Source organism: Ascaphus truei, unplaced genomic scaffold, assembly GCF_040206685.1.
Source record: "Ascaphus truei isolate aAscTru1 unplaced genomic scaffold, aAscTru1.hap1 HAP1_SCAFFOLD_1596, whole genome shotgun sequence".
In the NCBI taxonomy this organism is placed as follows: Eukaryota; Metazoa; Chordata; class Amphibia; order Anura; family Ascaphidae; genus Ascaphus; species Ascaphus truei.
Window position 1 is genome coordinate 1,973 of NW_027454487.1, and position 17,057 is coordinate 19,029.

Sequence of the window (17,057 nt, forward strand, 5' to 3'; positions counted from 1 at the left end):
ATATCTTAAGCCTCGTTCAGTTCAAACCCAATTATTTTTGTGTAATATTAATAAGCCTGTGGAAGCTATCGTCACAAGGAGGTATTATAGTGTGTATTGTGGGGAGAATTAGTGTGTGTGTTGTTTGGGAGTGATATTCGGGAGGATTGTGTGTGCAGAAGGAAGAATGAGTGAGGGGGGAGTAAGGGAGCAGGATTGAATGAGAGGGGGTCATTGAGTGATAGCAGGGAGGGGAGGGAAGAGTGAGTGTAGGAGGGAGCAGTGCAAGAGACCGTCGGGGGCAGAATACATGGTGAGAAGGGAGGCTGCCTAGAAGCATAAAAATCTACTTCACCACTGTTCTGTACTCTCTTCAATACTCTGTGTTACAGATCTCTCTGGCAAGAAATGGGGTCCAATGGCAAAGACTGCTCTAAATAAGATAGTATAAATGAACACAGAGAGAAATTCCAAAGAGTAACCCAAGAAAATACAAGTGAAATCTAATCGTAAGGTAATTAGTCCCATTAAGTGAAATACATAAAGGAATAGTCCATAAAAAAGCACAAAGGAAAAAAATAGGAGTACTTTATTGTGATGTTACATTTCAGAGAATATAAAATTATAGGAAAACAATTCCACTTTGTTCAGAAAACCAGAAAGTCTTGGTCCCAGGTGGACTGAATTTTTATTGCAAATAAGTTCCTTAATACACAAGTAAAGAATATAGTTACTTATTCTATTCTCTACTGTAAGACGTGCCACATTGCCCAATATTTGGGTACAGTGCCCAGATTGTGACCATGCACTACAGAGGTGAGATTCCCCCAACTCCAATTTGCTACACACTCCAAGAGAGATTATTGTGATCAGAGGTGGAATGAGAGGGGTGAGAAGGGTCGCTGCCCAGGGAGTAGCCTGACAGGGGGTACAGAAATCTCTTTTGGTGCATATATTGCGGAGCTGCATTGATTGACTTGTCAATCAGCTCTGCTGCCTATCCCATTGACATCATGATCCGGCACTGTGATCAGCTGCAGCGCTGACCCAGGTGTGTTAGTGCAGCACTTTACAGGGAGGGAACAGAGGTTGTGGATGACAGATGCTGGGGATAGGCCATGAGTACGGGCCAGAGTAAGGTGGAGACTTTCTGTACTCTGCATACAGGACACTGCATGCATGACAGTGTCTGTGTGTGTGTGTGTGTGTGGGTATTCCAAGTGTCAGTGTGCATAAGTAAGTGTGCTCTGTAAGTATGCCTGTGTGGCAGGTATAGGGGGGTGGTTCAGCTGGAGGAACTTATCCAGGCACAAAAGCACATAGATGCCCCAGATTATACCACCCCAAATGCTGATAATATCCTGCTGCACTTTACAGAAGATGATGCAGATGTCAGTGGGTGGTGGGTTCATTAAATCCATCCATCATATCATAGCCACACTGTGCATATGATGTACTGAATCAATCACAGGAAGACATCTCCATGGTAGGGGTAGAAGTTAACAGAATATGTCCAGCACTGTGGTGTGTAGCCCATAAATAATAATTGTGCACATTACAGAACATACTTGCAACTGCAAGATCATTTTGCTGCTTGTAGTGTTTGCTCTTTGTCCTGTGCAGTGTTGTCGTAGATCCGTCTCTTCAGTGTTCACTGCAATAAAAGTAAGACATTGCATTAATATTACAGAAGTTTGGGAGCTGAAATCCCACTATGCTGCAGACATTTTCCCTTTGCATAAGATTCTTGTGATTATATCTCAATGATGATCAATAACAACTACATCATAACACAGCCGCTCAATACAAAATATGTATTTGCTATCAATGGTCATGGAGGCCAAACGTCACACAATGTACAGATATACTGCTGCGGCCGAGTTTATTCGAGCATTTGCCCGTTCTTGGCCGCAGCAGTAACCTGGCGCGCGCCGGAGGGTGCTGGGCGCACGCCGAAGCAGCGGAGGAGCGCCCTCCGATCGGGGCTTTCTCCCTTCCGCTGCCGGGTCCGTCGGGTCCCCCGGAACCCCCTGCCGCTGTCCCCCACATCGCGGGACACCAGTGCTCCCTCGGGGAGCCCTGGACGCGCGTGCAGGGGGCGCAGGCACCCGATGACGCGTGACCGTGCATCGGTGATGCGCGGCACGCTGAGGGAGTGCGGCTAGCACGCCGGGGCATCCCCCGGCTTGCGGTGCTAGCCGTGCTTCAATAAAACGTGTCGGTAGTGTAGCAAGGATTATTTCTTCCTCTGGTGCATTATGATGGGATGTGTTGTAAGATTCTGCATTATTAGCATCACTGAATCTTTTGGAAACTGAGTAATATTCTATGTTTTAATGCAATATTATGGATGATCAGCCGGTAAAATAAAGCTTACTGTATCTGTAGCCATGCTCTACCCATGATGTGCTGAATCAATGACTGCAGAGTGATTCAGAGTGGTAAACATGACTGGAACTCATCTCTGAATAGAGGACAGAACAGCAGTGCAGAGTAGGAGGTGAATGTATCTCAAATGGAAGACTTAGTAGCTGTGTGGGGAGTAGACAGTACAGACTGATCAAATAAATAGTTAAAGGAGTATCTTCAACATTACTTGGCTTTGTTATCAACATTGAAGTTTCTCTTGTTTTTTCTGTTCTTTAAATCACTACTACTGATGCCATGTGTAACCTGTACTGAGAGATATACTCTACTGGCCTAGATGAAACCATATGATGCAAACAGGATTCATCCCACTCCAGATTCATATGATTGCACCACTTCAACCTTTAATAAAACACATAGAACTACAGCAGTGCGCTACTGCACATGTTCTTGTTATGAATGGTAGTAGATGTGGTCCTTGGGTCAATACTTCATACAGCAGCCACACTCTACTCATGATGTATTGAATCAACAAAAACCTGCATGGTACAGATCACAGGAAGGGTAGAGTAGAGGGGAATATGTCCAATGCGAAACCCTTAGCAGCTGGATTGTGTGGAGTCAACAAAACGACAAATACTAAATGAGAAATATACACATTGCTTATCTGTCTCTGTGTAGTCATTTTCCTCCTCTTCAACTGTCTTTCAAAATTTCTCTTCTGACAGAAAAGAAACACATGGCTTCAATATTCACTGTTCTTCCCTCCTGAAATAAAAGTTAAGCATTGCATGGTTATGATCATACATATAATGAACCTTGCGCCAAACCATGTGATCCAAAGTAAATCCACCTCCCTCCCATAGCTGTGTTCCTTCTAGAGCTTCTACCACACAAGTCATTAATGTTCGTGACACTGTACTGCAGTCACAGTCTGCACACAAAGTACTGAATCAATTACATCACACTGAAAAGGCAGTCTACATGATGCAATAGTTAACCATAATAACTCTGTCATGCAAATGACAGGAAAACCTATATGTATATCATTAGGGGAGAGGGGAAAAATAATTAAAAAATAAGTGCGACAAATAAAAACAGATTATAGGAAAGTAAATCCTTGCCCTGGGAACTTTACAATCTAATAGAAATGTTAGAAGACTTAAAGAGAGGCAGCAGTTGGGGGAAGAAGTGCAGTAGATGACAATGCTTGTCCTTAATGGTGGGTACAATTAGTAGAAAGCACATCTTGGGAACAATAGTTGTTAGCAGTGACTGTGGGTGTGGGACAGTAGCCACGAGTCAAAGTTTTTTAAATGCTTGATTTAAGTCGTGAATTTTAAGATTGGTCTTACATGTGGGTGGAAGAGGTTATGTTGGCATATACTGAGTGTGAGGAAGTTTCACATGTACGGTGCAGTGATGGAAAATGGTTTCAGGCAAGTGAGAGAACAGTAGAGGTGAAAGAAGTTTACAGGAGACAGTTATGGTTATAGTGCAAGAGACAAGCAAGGGCATAACGAGAGATCAAAGATGATATGCAAGAAGGAGCAGATTAATGGAGAGCCTTAACAAAAAGGTAAGGAGGAGAACTTTGTAGGTGATACAAAAACTTGATGGGATGCCAGGACAGGGATTTAAGGAGATGAGCAGAGACTGTTGTGGGAGAAAGTGAGATAATTCAAGCAGCAGAGTTTTGCATAGGAGAAAGTTGTGAAGCATGGAGGCCTGTTAGTAGTATGTTAAAATAACCTATAGGATAACAGTATACATTGGAGTTTTAGCAGTAGGTTGAGAGGGGAAAGGGAAGATCTTGGCAATATTACAGAGAAAGAGGCAACACATTTTACCCATAGCCGTGCATGTGAATGGAGATGGAATTGAAGAGCCAAATGTTACTCCTATGCAACATGTTTGATGACAAGATAGATGGTAGTACTGTTTACTGTGATGGAGAAAGGGGATAATATGAGCCCAGTGTTAGACATTAAGTTTAAGGCAGTGGAGTGCCATCCATGAGCATATAGCCAGGAGACAACCCAAGAGTAGGGACTGGATTGCAGGAGTGAGAACAGGGGTGGATAGATTTGTGTGTGTATCATCCGCATAGAGATTATATCTAAGGCCAAAAGCATTGATGAAGTCACCAAATGATAGTATGTAGAGAGAAAGAGAGATCTCAGAACAGAGCCCTGATGTATACCCACAGACAGATCAATAGAAGACGAAGACATGTTAGCAACAGAGATGGAGAATGTGTGACAGGAAAGTTATGATGAAAACCAGGATAAAACTTTGTTACTGATACCAAGAGAGAGTTTAGAATATGAAGGAGGAGAGTGATTGAGAGCATCAAACGCAGCCGATAGATCAAGTAGGATTAGTAGGGAAAAACCTTGGGAATTAGCTTTAAGCACAGTCTGTAGAACGTGCTGTACGAAAGGCAGGTTGTAAAGGATCCAGGAGGGCATGTGATTTAAGAATGTTGACACTAGCAATTAGAAGGCAAACAGCATGAGGGATACAGAGCGGTAGTTAGTAAGGCACATAGGGTGTAGTTTGTTTCTGACAAAAGGGTGACCGCTACAGGCTTAAAGTAAGAGGGCAAAAATCCAGAGAATAGGGAGAAATTGAAGATGTGGGTGAGAGTGGGGACTAAGAGATGCAGTAAGGTGTGAGGGGATACGATCTAGAGGGCATGTGGTAGAGGGAGAATAGAAGATGATTAGCTTCCAGCTCTGTAAGAGAAGAAAAGGAGTCAAGTGCAGAAGGAGATTTGGGTAGAAGGAGAGAAGGGGGAAGGGACAGAAGGAATCTCCTTTTGGGTGGCATCCACCTTGCCTCTGAAGTAGTCAAATGCTTGAGGAGAAGTGAAGGAAGGATGGCAAGTGGGAGGAGAAGGTCAGTGGAGGGAGTCAAATACAGAGAAAAAAAACAGCGTAAATTAAATTTGAGTGTTGATGAGTGTGGAAAAAAGTAGTGTATTTAGCCCTAGAGAGCAGCTTTATACAGGACAGGAGACATTTTTACTGTAGAAAAATCAAACAAAGTGTGAGATTTCCTCCGTAGGTATTAAGAACAGCGAGTGGAAGTGTGATGAGTGTGTTTGGGAATTTAGCCAAAGGTGTGGGTTAGAGGGATGAGTGTGTCAGAGCCTATAGGGGGCATATAGATAGGAGGATAGCATTGTAAGAGTTAATAAGATTGTTAGTTTAAGCAGAAAGAAAGAGAGAGAAGAGAGAAGAGAGGTTAGAGTAGATGTCAGAGGAGAGTTTAATTAAGCAGAGGCAAATCAGTGGGACAGGTAAGATGCGGTGAGGGGAATGACTGATTGTGACTGATGAGAGCAGAAGAGGTTATGTACAACTAGAGCCTTGTTAGTAAGAGTGGACATTCCAGAGGGCACAGGAGAAGGGAAGAGAAAAGTAAGGAAAGGAATGTGGATTACATTAGATAGGTTAACACTCTTAGTAGGGAGGCCTGATGTGTATATGAGCCGGTCCAAGATTATAAGAGATATCCCCCAACATCAGCGAGCATAGAAGGAGACACAGAGATAGGTGTAGAGAGAGACAGAGATAGGGATATGTAGAGAGAGAAGGGCGTCAAGAGAATGAGACAGATAGGCGTAGAGAGAGGAGACATAGAGAGAGGGGGCTTTGAGAGGGGGGCGTAGAGAATGAGGGAAGGTGGAAGAGAATAGGATGTGCAGGAGTGCATTTCATTGAGCAGTGCAGAAATAGCTGCAATAGAGGTCTGTACAAATGGTGCTTTGTGTAGACACATGCAAAGGTAGGGGAAGGAAAGTGTATAGAACATGTGGATAAAAGCAGGAGTGTGGAAGTTAGAGAAATTAGAAAAGTTTTACAGAGGAGTGAGGAAACAGTAAACAGAAAGAACAAGAGAGAGGTTACATTGGGATGACGTGCTGTGGTAGAGAGAAATGCTAGGAGAGAGCCTCCAGATATTAGAGGACATGAATTGAGAGAGCAAATGTATAAATCAAAACCGGAGGGGGAGGTATAGCACGAAAGCTTGCACAGCAGTTGATGAAGATTATAGTCTTAAAGTTGCGTGTACCTGTCAGGGCACTCAAGAAGGTCAATGCTCACAAGTGCAGAGTTCATGAAGAAATGCTGAATCCAGTTCCCCTCCAATTTAATTTTAATATAACTTTTTCATTCTTCATTACTGCAAAAAGCAAACAAAACAAAACCACATTGCATTACTATTTTCAAAATGGATTGAATGACATATTCAACAGTAACTGTGTGATGCCAATATTGCCTTCTCACTCGTAGGCCAGTACGGTCAGGTACCCAGTACTGATAAAACAATAAGTGCCCGTACTAAGTACCAATATGAATTATAAGGAAATGTAAAATCTCCAGGTCTCTCTCCATCTCTGCAACAGATATATGGATAAGCCCATATTAAGGCATCACGTGACCGGAGCCGTCACTGACTGGGTATACGCAAAGATGCAGGGAGATGCAAAGAAAGGGAGGGAGACAGGGAGAAGATGGGAAACGGAGGGAGGCACGGATGGCAGGCCTCTCTCTTTCACTGGTGCATGCAAGGAGCTGGTCCCAACATCCACAAAGTGTGTGTGTATTATTGGTTGTGTTTTATGGTGGTAGGAGGATAGTGTGTATATTGTGTGTGTGTGTGGGAGTATTATATTGTGTGTAGGGTATTATAGTGTGTATATTATGTTGAGGTGCAGAGGAGAGTGTTAGATTGGGTATCTTGTGTTAGGGGGTATTGTGTATATTGTGTTTAAGACTATAATATTATTGGGGAGATTATTATTGAGGAGGTATTAAAGTGTGTATTGTGGGGAGTATTAGTGTATGTATTATTTGTGGGTGACAGATGCTGTGGGTAGGCCAAGAGTACGGGCCAGACTAAGGTGGAGACTTTCTGTACTCTGCATACAGGACTCTACATGCACTGCAGAGGTGAAATTCCCCCAACTCCAATTTGCTACACTCTCCAAGAGAGAATATTGTGATCAGAGGTGGAAGATGAGCAGGGTCACTGCCCAGGGAGTAGCCTGTCAGGGGGCATGGAAATCTCTTTTGGTGCGTATGTTGCCACGTGGCATTGATTGACCGGTCAATTAGCACTGCTTCCTATCACAGTGACATGATCCGGTGCTGTGATCGGTTGCAGCGCTGACCAAGGTGTGTTAGTGCAGCAATTTACAGGGAGGGAACAGAGGTTGTGGGTGACAGATGCTGGGGGTAGGCCAAGAGTACGGGCCAGAGCAAGGTGGAGATATTCTGTACTCTGCATGCCCATCCTGCATGCCCAGGACTCTGCATGCATGCCAGTGGCTGTGGGGTGTGTGTGTGTAGGTATGCCAAGTGTCAGTGTGCATAAGTAAGTGTGCTGTGTGTGTAAGTAAGTTTGCCTGTGTGGCAGGAGGTGTAGGGGGGTGGGGGGCGGGGGGCGGTTCAGCTGGAGGACTTTACCCAGCACAAAAGCACATAGATGCCTCTGATTATATCACCCCAAATGCTGATAATATCCTGCTGTAGATGCACTTTACAGAAGATGATACAGATGTCATCAGTGTTTGGTGGGTTCATTAAATCAATCCATCATATAATAGCCACACTGTGCATATGATGTACTGAATCAGTAACACCAATCACAGGAAGACATCTCCATGGTAGGGGTAGTGTTGAAGTTAACAAAATATGTCCAGCACTGTGGTGTGGAGCCCATAAATAATAATTGTGCACATTACCAGAACAACATATTGTCAACTGCATGATCATTTTGCTGCTTGTAGTGTATACTCTTGTCCTGTGCAGTGTTGTAGTAGATCCGTCTCTTCGGTGTTCACTGCAATAAAAGTAAGACATTGCATTAATATTACAGAAGTTTGGGGGCTGAAATCCCACTATGCTAATGACAGTTTCCCTTTGCATAAGATTCTTGTGATTATATCTCAATGATGATCAATAACAACTACATCATAACACAGCTGCTCTATACAGAATATGTATTTGCCATCAATGGTCATGGAGGCAATATGTCACACAATGTACATATATAGCAAGGATTATTTCTTCCTCTGGTGTATTATGATGGGAGGGTGAGATTCTGCATTATCAGCATCAGTAAATCTGTAGGAAACTGAGTGATATTCTATTTTTTAATGCAATATTAGGGTAAAATAAAGCTTGCTGTATCTATAGCCATGCTCTACCCATGATGTGCTGAATCAATGACTGCAGAGCGATTTAGAGTGGTAAACATGACTTGAACTCATCTCTGAATAGAGGGTAGCACAGTAGTGCAGAGTAGAAGGTGAATGTATCTCAAATGGAAACCCTTAGCAGCTGTGTGGGGAGTAGACAGTACAGACTGACCAAGTAAATAGTAAAAAGTAGTAACTTCAACATTACTTGGTTTTGTTCTCCACTCCTGTTTTTCTGTTCTTTAAATCACTAATACTGATGCCATATGTAACCTGTACTGAGAGTTATATACTCTACTGGCCTAGATCAAATTAAATGATGCAAACAGGATCCCTCCCACTCAAGATTCATATGATTGCACCACCTCAACCTTTCATAGCAATAACATAGAACTGCAGCAGTGCGCTACTGCACATGTTCTTGTTATGAATGGTAGTAGATGTGGTCCTTGGGTCAGTACTTCATACTGTAGCCACACTCTATTCATGATGTATTGAATCAACAAAAATCTGCATGGTACAGATCACAGGAAGGGGTGGAGTAGAGGTGAATATGTCCAATGCGAAACCCTTAGCAGCCGGATTTTTTGGAGTCAATAAAACGACAAATACTAAATGAGAAATATACACATTGCTTATCTGTCTCTGTGTAGTCATTTTCCTCCTCTTCAACTGTCCTTCAATTTTCTATTTTGCAAGAAAATGAACACATGGCTTCAATATTCACTTCTGTTCTGCAGTCTTTCCTCTTGAAATAAAAAAGTTAAGCATTGCATTATTATTATTATAATTATTATTGACGATACATACAATGAACCTTGCTCCAAACCATGTGATACAAAGCAAATCCACCTCCCTCCCACAGCTGTGCTCCTTCTAGAGCTTCTACCACACAAGTTATTCATGTCAGTGAAACTGTACTGCAGTCCCGGTCTGCACACAATCTACTGAATCAATGACATCACACTGTGTCACACAATGTCATGCTAACGACAGGAAACAATCTTTGTATATATCTTTGTATATATAATAATAATAATAATAATAATAATAATAAAAAAAATAAGACAGGACAGACACTCCTACATTGCAATCAATAGAAAATAACTGGGACAGGCACTTCAAGGATGCATACGGTCCCGGATAAACTGTAGCTACCTATACACGTGTGCCTTGTCTCTAGACTCTGCAAATATCTCTATTTATATACCACCCATTGTGTACTCAGCGCTTTACAAGAGAGACCAAAAAGTACAGGAAATTATTATACAATAAGTTCAACAAACAAAAACAGACAATAGGAAAGTAAATCCCTGTCCTGGGTAGTTTACAATCTAAGAGAAATGTAAGGAGACTTACAGAGAGACAACAGGTGGGGGAACAAGTGCAGTAGATGACAATGCTTGTCCTTAATGGTGGGTACTTGTAGTATAAAGCACTTCTTGGGAACAATAGTTAGTGACTGAATGAGTGACAGTAGCAACGAGTAAAAGCTATTGAAATGCTTCATTTAAGTTGTGAATTTTAAGGTTGATCTTAAATGTGGGTGGAAGAGGGTATGTTGGCATATACTGAGTGTGTGTGAGTTTCACAGGTAAATTGATGGGAAAGGGTTTCAGGCAAGAGAGCGAGTGCGCAGTAGAGGTGTAAGAAGTATAATGGAGACAGTTATTAGTAGAGCTTAGGAGACGAGGAAGGGCATAACGAGACCAAAGATGATATGTAGGAAGGAGCAGATGAATAGAGAATAGTGTTGGACTGGGTCCTCAACTATAAAAAAATGGGTAACGGGTACCCGGCCAAAATGAAAGGTTCTACCCGGTCGGGTACACGGTTTGGCACTTACCTTCCGGGTGGCGGTGACATCTAGGATCAGCAGCAGTCCTGTGACGGTGGCAGCATCTGTGGTGTCTTCAGCCGGCGGGGGAGCTGCAGGCTCACAGACACAGCTTACCTGCTTCGGTGCTGTGGAAGTGATTCCTGCAGCTCCCCCCGCCAGGTGAAGACACCTCTGATGCTGCCAACATCAGAGGACTGCTGCTGCTGATCCTAGATGTCTTAGGAAAGGTAAGTATAAAAGATTATTTCCAGCTGCCCTGACATTACCCGACGCCGGGTATTACCCGGCCAAGTCCACTTCTCAGTGGCCGGTTTCGAGTAATGTCCGGGTAGCTGGAAATGTGTCGGGTAACGCCGGGTACTCGGTACACCACTAATAGAGAACCTTAACAAAAAGGTAAGGAGGAGAACTTTGTAGGTGATCTGAAACTTGATGGGAAGCAAGGAGAGGGATTTAAGGAGGAGGAGGAGATGAGCAGATACTGTTGTGGGAGAAAGGGAAATTATTCAAGCAGCAGAGTTTTGGATAGATTGCAAATGAGAAAGTTGTGAAGCAGGGAGCCCTGTTAGCAGTATGTTAACCCATACGATAAGGGCATGCATTGGCGTTTTAGCAGTAGATTGACAGAGAAAAGGGCAAATCTTGGAAATATTACAGAGAAAGAATCGACAAACTTTAGCCAGTGTCGTGAATGAAGATGGAAAGGGAAGAGTCAAATGTTACTCCTAGGCAATGTGCTTTCATGACAGGATGATGGTAGTACTGTTTACTGCGATGGAGAAAGGTGATATTAGGCCAGATTTAGGGGGAAATATGAGGAGCTCAGTTTTAGACATTAGGTTTAAGGCAGAAGAGTGTCATCCATGGAGGATATAGCCAGGAGGCGACCCGAAACTAGGAACTAAATTGCAGGAGTGACGGTAGGGTGGATAGGTGTGTGTATCATCTGCATAGAGATGATATCAAGGGCCAAAATAGTTGATAAGGTCAACTAGTGATAGTATGTAGTGAGAGAGGTCCCAGAACAGAGTCCTGAGGTATACCAACAGACAAAACAACAGGAGACAAAGACACGTTAGCAACAGAGATGGAGAATGTGTGATGGAGAAGTATGATGAAAACCAGGATATAAGTTTGCTGCGGATACGAAGAAAGAGTTTAGAATATGAATGAGAAGAGTGATTGACAGTATCAAAAGCAGAAGAGAGATCAAGCAGGATTAGTAAGTAAAATGGACCTTGGGAATTTTCTTTATGTACATAATTGGTTACATTGGGAAAGGCAGATTGTGAAGGGCCCAGAGGAGCATGTGATTTAAGAATGTTGATCAAACGGGAGATCACAAGACGTTCTAGCAATTAGGAGGCAAATGGTAGGACGGATACAGGGCGATAGTTAGAAATTCACACAAGGTCAAGGTTATTTTTGAGAATAGGGGTGACCACTGCATGCTTAAAAGGAAGAGTTGAAAGAGCCAAAGGATATGGAGGAATTGAAGATGTGGGTGAGAGTGAGAATATAGGATTGAGAGGGCATGTGGTAGAGGGAGAAGAGAAGATCAGGTTCCAGCTTTGTGACAGGAGAAAAGGAGTCAAGAGTGCAATGAGATCTAGATAGAAAAAGAGAGAGGGGGAAGGGAGAGAACGAATCTACTTGTGGATGGCATCCACCTTGCCTCAAGTGAGCAAAGGCTTGAGGAGAAATAAAGGATGGATGTTAAGTGGGAGGAGAAAGTCAGTGGTGGGACTCAAATACATAGAAGACAGTGTGAATGAAATTGGAGTGTTGATGAGTGAGGAAAAAGTAGTGTTTGACCTTAAAAAAAGGAGCAGAGTTTTACAGAACAGGACAAAGGTTTAGTGTAGAAAATCAGACTGTGAGATTTCCTCCATAGGTGTTAAGAGCAGCAGTGTGATGTGATGAAGTGTGATGAGAGCGTGCTTGTGAATTAAACCAATGCATGGGTTAGGCTGCGTCTATAGTAAGCACGCAACAGAAGGCAAAGTTAGTGCATGCCTGTCGCTCCAGCAATCCCTGCACTGAGGTCCGAGGCGACGGGGAGGCCCTGCATCGCTCGCACGCACTGTGGACGACCAAGCGTGTGCCCATGATAATCACGGCCTTAGAGGGATGAGTGTGTCAGAGCCTAGAAGGGGCATATAGATGATGGAGGAGGAGGGAGGAGGAGATGATAGCATTGTAAGAGTTAACAAGATAGTTAGTTTAAGCAGAAAGTGAGGAGAGGTTAGAGATAAGGGTAGATGTCAGAGGAGAGAGTTCAATTAAGCTGAGGTATCGAGTAGGACAGGGGTGAGGGGAATGAGAAGTGGTGGACATTCCAGAGGGCACGTGAGAAGGGAAGAGTAAAGTGAGACAAGGAATGTGGATTACATTAGATGGGTTAATACGCTTAGCAGGGAGGTGGAGAGAGAGGCAAGAGGCAGAGGGTGGTGTAGGGGTAGAGGAAGAGATGTTGCATGTACCTTGTCAGAACATTAAAGAACGTCAATTCACACTGGTGCAGAGTTGATGATGAAATGCTGAATCCAGTTCACGTCCAATTCAATTTTAACAGAACTTTTTCATTCTTCATTACTGCAAAAAAAAAAAGTAAAAAACAATGCATTACTATTTTCAAAATGGATTGAATTCCCCCACCAATGACTATGTGTTACCAATATATCCCTCTCAGTCCCACTGCAGCACATACTGTACCAGTGTGAAAGTAAGAAGGTACACAGTACCGGTAAAACAATACGTGCCGGTACTATGCACCATATGAATTATAAGGGGATGTAAATCTCCCAGTCTCTCTCCATATCCGCAACAGAGCGGGCTCCGGTCAGTGGCATGGATGCCCATATATGGGTATGCTCATATTTGGGCATCCCATGTCACTGACCGGAGCCGGCTCTGAGTATAGGGATATATGCGGAGACGCAGAGGTGCAAGGAAATGGGAGGAGGCACGGTGAGAAACAGGGAGAGACCACAGGAAGATAGAGGGCAACAACTTCCACAAGGTACTTGTATGGGTATAATTGTTTGTATTTTGTGCAGAGGGGGTAATTTCAGATAAAATACAATTCTCCACCCTCTACGAAACAATTCCACTTTGTTCAGTAAGCCAGAAAGTCTTGGTCCCATGTGGACTGAATTTAATGCAAATAAGGTCCTTAATACACAAGTAAAGAATAAAGTTACTTATTCTCTACTGTAAGAAGTGCCACATTGCCCACTATTTGGGTCCTGTGCCCAGATTGTGACCATGCATGGCAGAGGTGAGATTCCCCCAACTCCAATTTGCTACACTCTCCAAGAGAGATAATTGTGATCAGAGGTGGAACTAGGGGAGGGTGTGAGCAGGGTCACTGCCCAGGGAGTAACCTGACTGGGGGCACGGAAATCTCATTTAGTGCATATGTTGCGGCACTGCATTGATTGACCGGTCAATCTGCACTGCTGCCTGTCACAGTGACATCCTGATCGGGCACTGTGATCAGCTATAGCACTGACCCAGGTGAGATAGTTCAGCACTTTACAAGGAGGGAACAGATGTTGTGGGTGACAGATGCTGGAGGTAGGCCAAGACTGTTGGCCAGAGTAACGTGGAGACTTACTGCACTCTGCATGCCCATCCTCTCCCTGACATCAGGGGAAGGAAGTGGCCCTGGGGTGTGTGTAGGTATGCCAGATGTCAGTGTATGCATAAGTAAGTATGCCTGTGTAGTGGGAGGTGTAGGGGCGTTAAGCTGGAGGACTTAAAACAGGCACAAAAGCACATAGATACCTCTGATTATACCGCACCAAATGCTGATAATATCATGCTGTAGCTGCACTTTACAGAAGATGATGCAGATGTCATCATTGGTTGGTGGGTTCATTAAATCAATCCATCATATCATAACCACACTGTGCATATGATGTACTGAATCAGTAACACCAGGAAGACATCTCCATGTTAGGAGTAGAGTTGAAGTTAACAGAATATGTCCAGCACTGTGGTGTGTAGCCCATAAATAATAATTGTGCACATTACCAGAACAACATACTGTCAACTGCAAGATCATTTTGCTGCTTGTAGCGTATGCTCATCCTGTACAGTGTTGTAGTAGATCCGTCTCTTCAGTGTTCACTGCAACAAAAGTAAGACATTGCATTAATATTACAGACGTTTGGGGGCTGAAATCTCACTTCGCTGCGGACAATTTCCCTTTGCATAAGATTCTTGTGATTCTTGTGATTATGTCAATGATGATCAATAACTGCATCATAACACAGCCGCTCTATACAGAAGATGTACTTGCTCTCAATGGTCATGGAGGTAATACGTCACACAATGTACAGATATAGCAAGGATTATTTCTCCCACTGGTGCATTATGGCATTATGATGGGAAATGTTGTGAGATTCTGCATTATCAGCATCACTGAATCTTTTGGAAATTAAGTGATATTCTATGTTTTAATGCAATATTATGGATGATCAGCCGGTAAAATAATAATAGCTTGCTGTATCTGTAGCCATGCTCTACCCATGATGTGCTGAACCAATGACTGCAGAGAGATTCAGAGTGGTAAACATGACTGGAACGCATCTCTGAATAATGGGCAGCAAAGCAGTGCAGAATAGGAGGTGAAAGTATTTAAAATGGAAGATCCTTAGCAGCTGTGTGGGGAGTAGACAGTACAGACTGACCAAGTAAATGGTAAAAGGAGTAACTTCAACATTACTTGGCTTTGTTCTCCACATTGAAGCTTTCCTCCTCTTTAAATCACTAATACTGATGCCATGTGTAACCTGTACTGAAAGTTATATAATCTACTGGCCTAGATGAAACCATATGATGCAAACAGGATCCATCCCACTCCAGATTCATAGAATTGAACCACCTCAACCTTTCATAACAATCACATAGAACTGCAGCTGTGCGCTACTGCACATGTTCTTGTTATGAATGGTAGTAGATGTGGTCCTTGGGTCTTTACTTCATACTGTAGCCACCCTCTACTCATGATGTATTGAATCAACGAAAACTTGCATGGTTCAGATCACAGGAAGGGGTAGAGTAGAGATGAAAATATTCAATGTGAAACCCGTAGCAGCCGGATTGTGTGGAGTCAATAAAACGACAAATACTAAATGGTAAATGAGAAATATACACATTGCTTATCTGTCTCTGTGTAGTAATTTTCCTTCTCTTCAACTGTCCTTCAAATTTTCTCTTTTGCAAGAAAAGGAACACATGGCTTCAATATTCACTTCTGTTCTGCAGTCATCCCTCCTGAAATAAAAGTTAAGCATTGCATTGTTATTATGATAATACATACAATAAACCTTGCTCCAAACCATTTGATGCAAAGCAAATCCACCCCCACCCACAGCTGTGCTCCTTCTAGAGCATGCATGTCAAACTCCAGTCCTCGAGGGTCCCAAACAGGCCAGGTTTTCAGTAGGGATATCCTGAAAACCTGGCCTGTTTGCTGCCCTCGAGGACTGGAGTTTGACATCCTTGTTCTTGAGCTTCTACCACGCAAGTCATCCATGTGAGTGACACTGTACTGCAGTCCTGGTCTGCACACAATCTACTGAATCAATGACATCACACTGTAAAGGCAATCTACAAGATGTATTAGTTGTCCACACTTCCGAAATGTTACTTTTATGTCCAAATCACTTATTCCCATGACCTGATATTTGTATTTGTTATTTATAGGATTGTCACAAAGAGTTGATGAGGTCACCAAATGATAGTATGTAGAGAGAAAGAGAGATCTCAGAACAGAGCCCTGATGTATACCCACAGACAGATCAATAGAAGACGAAGACATGTTAGCAACAGAGATGGAGAATGTGTGACAGGAAAGTTATGATGAAAACCAGGATAGAACTGTGTTACGGATACCAAGAGAGAGTTTAGAATATGAAGGAGGAGAGTGATTGAGAGCATCAAACGCAGCAGATAGATCAAGTAGGATTAGTAGGGAAAAGTGACCTTGGGAATTTGCTTTAAGCACAGTCTGTAGAACGAGCTGTACGAAAGGCAGGTTGTAAAGGATCCAGGAGGGAATGTGATTTAAGAATGTTGACATTCTAGCAATTAGGAGACAAACAGCAGGAGGGATACAGGGCGGTAGTTAGTAAGGCACATAGGGTGTAGGTTGTTTCTGAGAAAAGGGTGACCACTACAGGCTTAAAGTAAGAGGGTAAAGAGCCAGAGAATAGGGAGGAATTGAAGATGTGGGTGAGAGTGGGGACTAAGAGATGCAGTAAGGTGTGAGGGGATACGATCTAGAGGGCATGTGGTAGAGGGAGAAGAGAAGATGATTAGCTTCCAGCTCTGTAAGAGAAGAAAAGGAGTCAAATGCAGAAGGAGAATTAGGTAGAAGGAGAGAAGGGGGAAGGGACAGAAGGAATCTCCTTGTGGGTGGCATCCACCTTGCCTCTGAAGTAGTCAAATGCTTGAGGAGAAGTGAAGGAAGGATGGCAAGTGTGAGGAGAAGGTTAGTGGAGGGAGTCAAATACAGGGAAAAAAAGACAGCGTAAATTAAATTTGAGTGTTGATGAATGTGAAAAAAAAGTAGTGTGGTTTGGCCCCAGAGAGCAGCTTTATACAGGACTGGAGACATTTTTACTGTAGAAAAATCAAATATCAATTGTG

The 17,057-nt window shown here is 43.1% G+C and overlaps 1 long non-coding RNA gene across 2 annotated transcripts; it reads right to left on the bottom strand.

Moving 5' to 3' along the window:
* Positions 1-687: 687 nt before the first annotated feature.
* LOC142476428 (uncharacterized) lies at positions 688-15,764 on the bottom strand. 2 transcript variants are annotated; one of them, XR_012791669.1, is made up of 8 exons: positions 15,559-15,764; positions 14,436-14,531; positions 12,881-12,992; positions 9,186-9,305; positions 8,102-8,199; positions 6,427-6,537; positions 3,005-3,114; positions 688-1,633 (listed from the first exon to the last, which is right to left on the bottom strand). It is a non-coding gene; the product is annotated as an uncharacterized LOC142476428 (long non-coding RNA). The 2 variants fall into 2 exon arrangements; XR_012791668.1 differs by lacking the exon at positions 15,559-15,764 and having other exon boundaries at positions 14,436-14,830.
* Between the last annotated feature and the right edge of the window lie 1,293 nt (positions 15,765-17,057).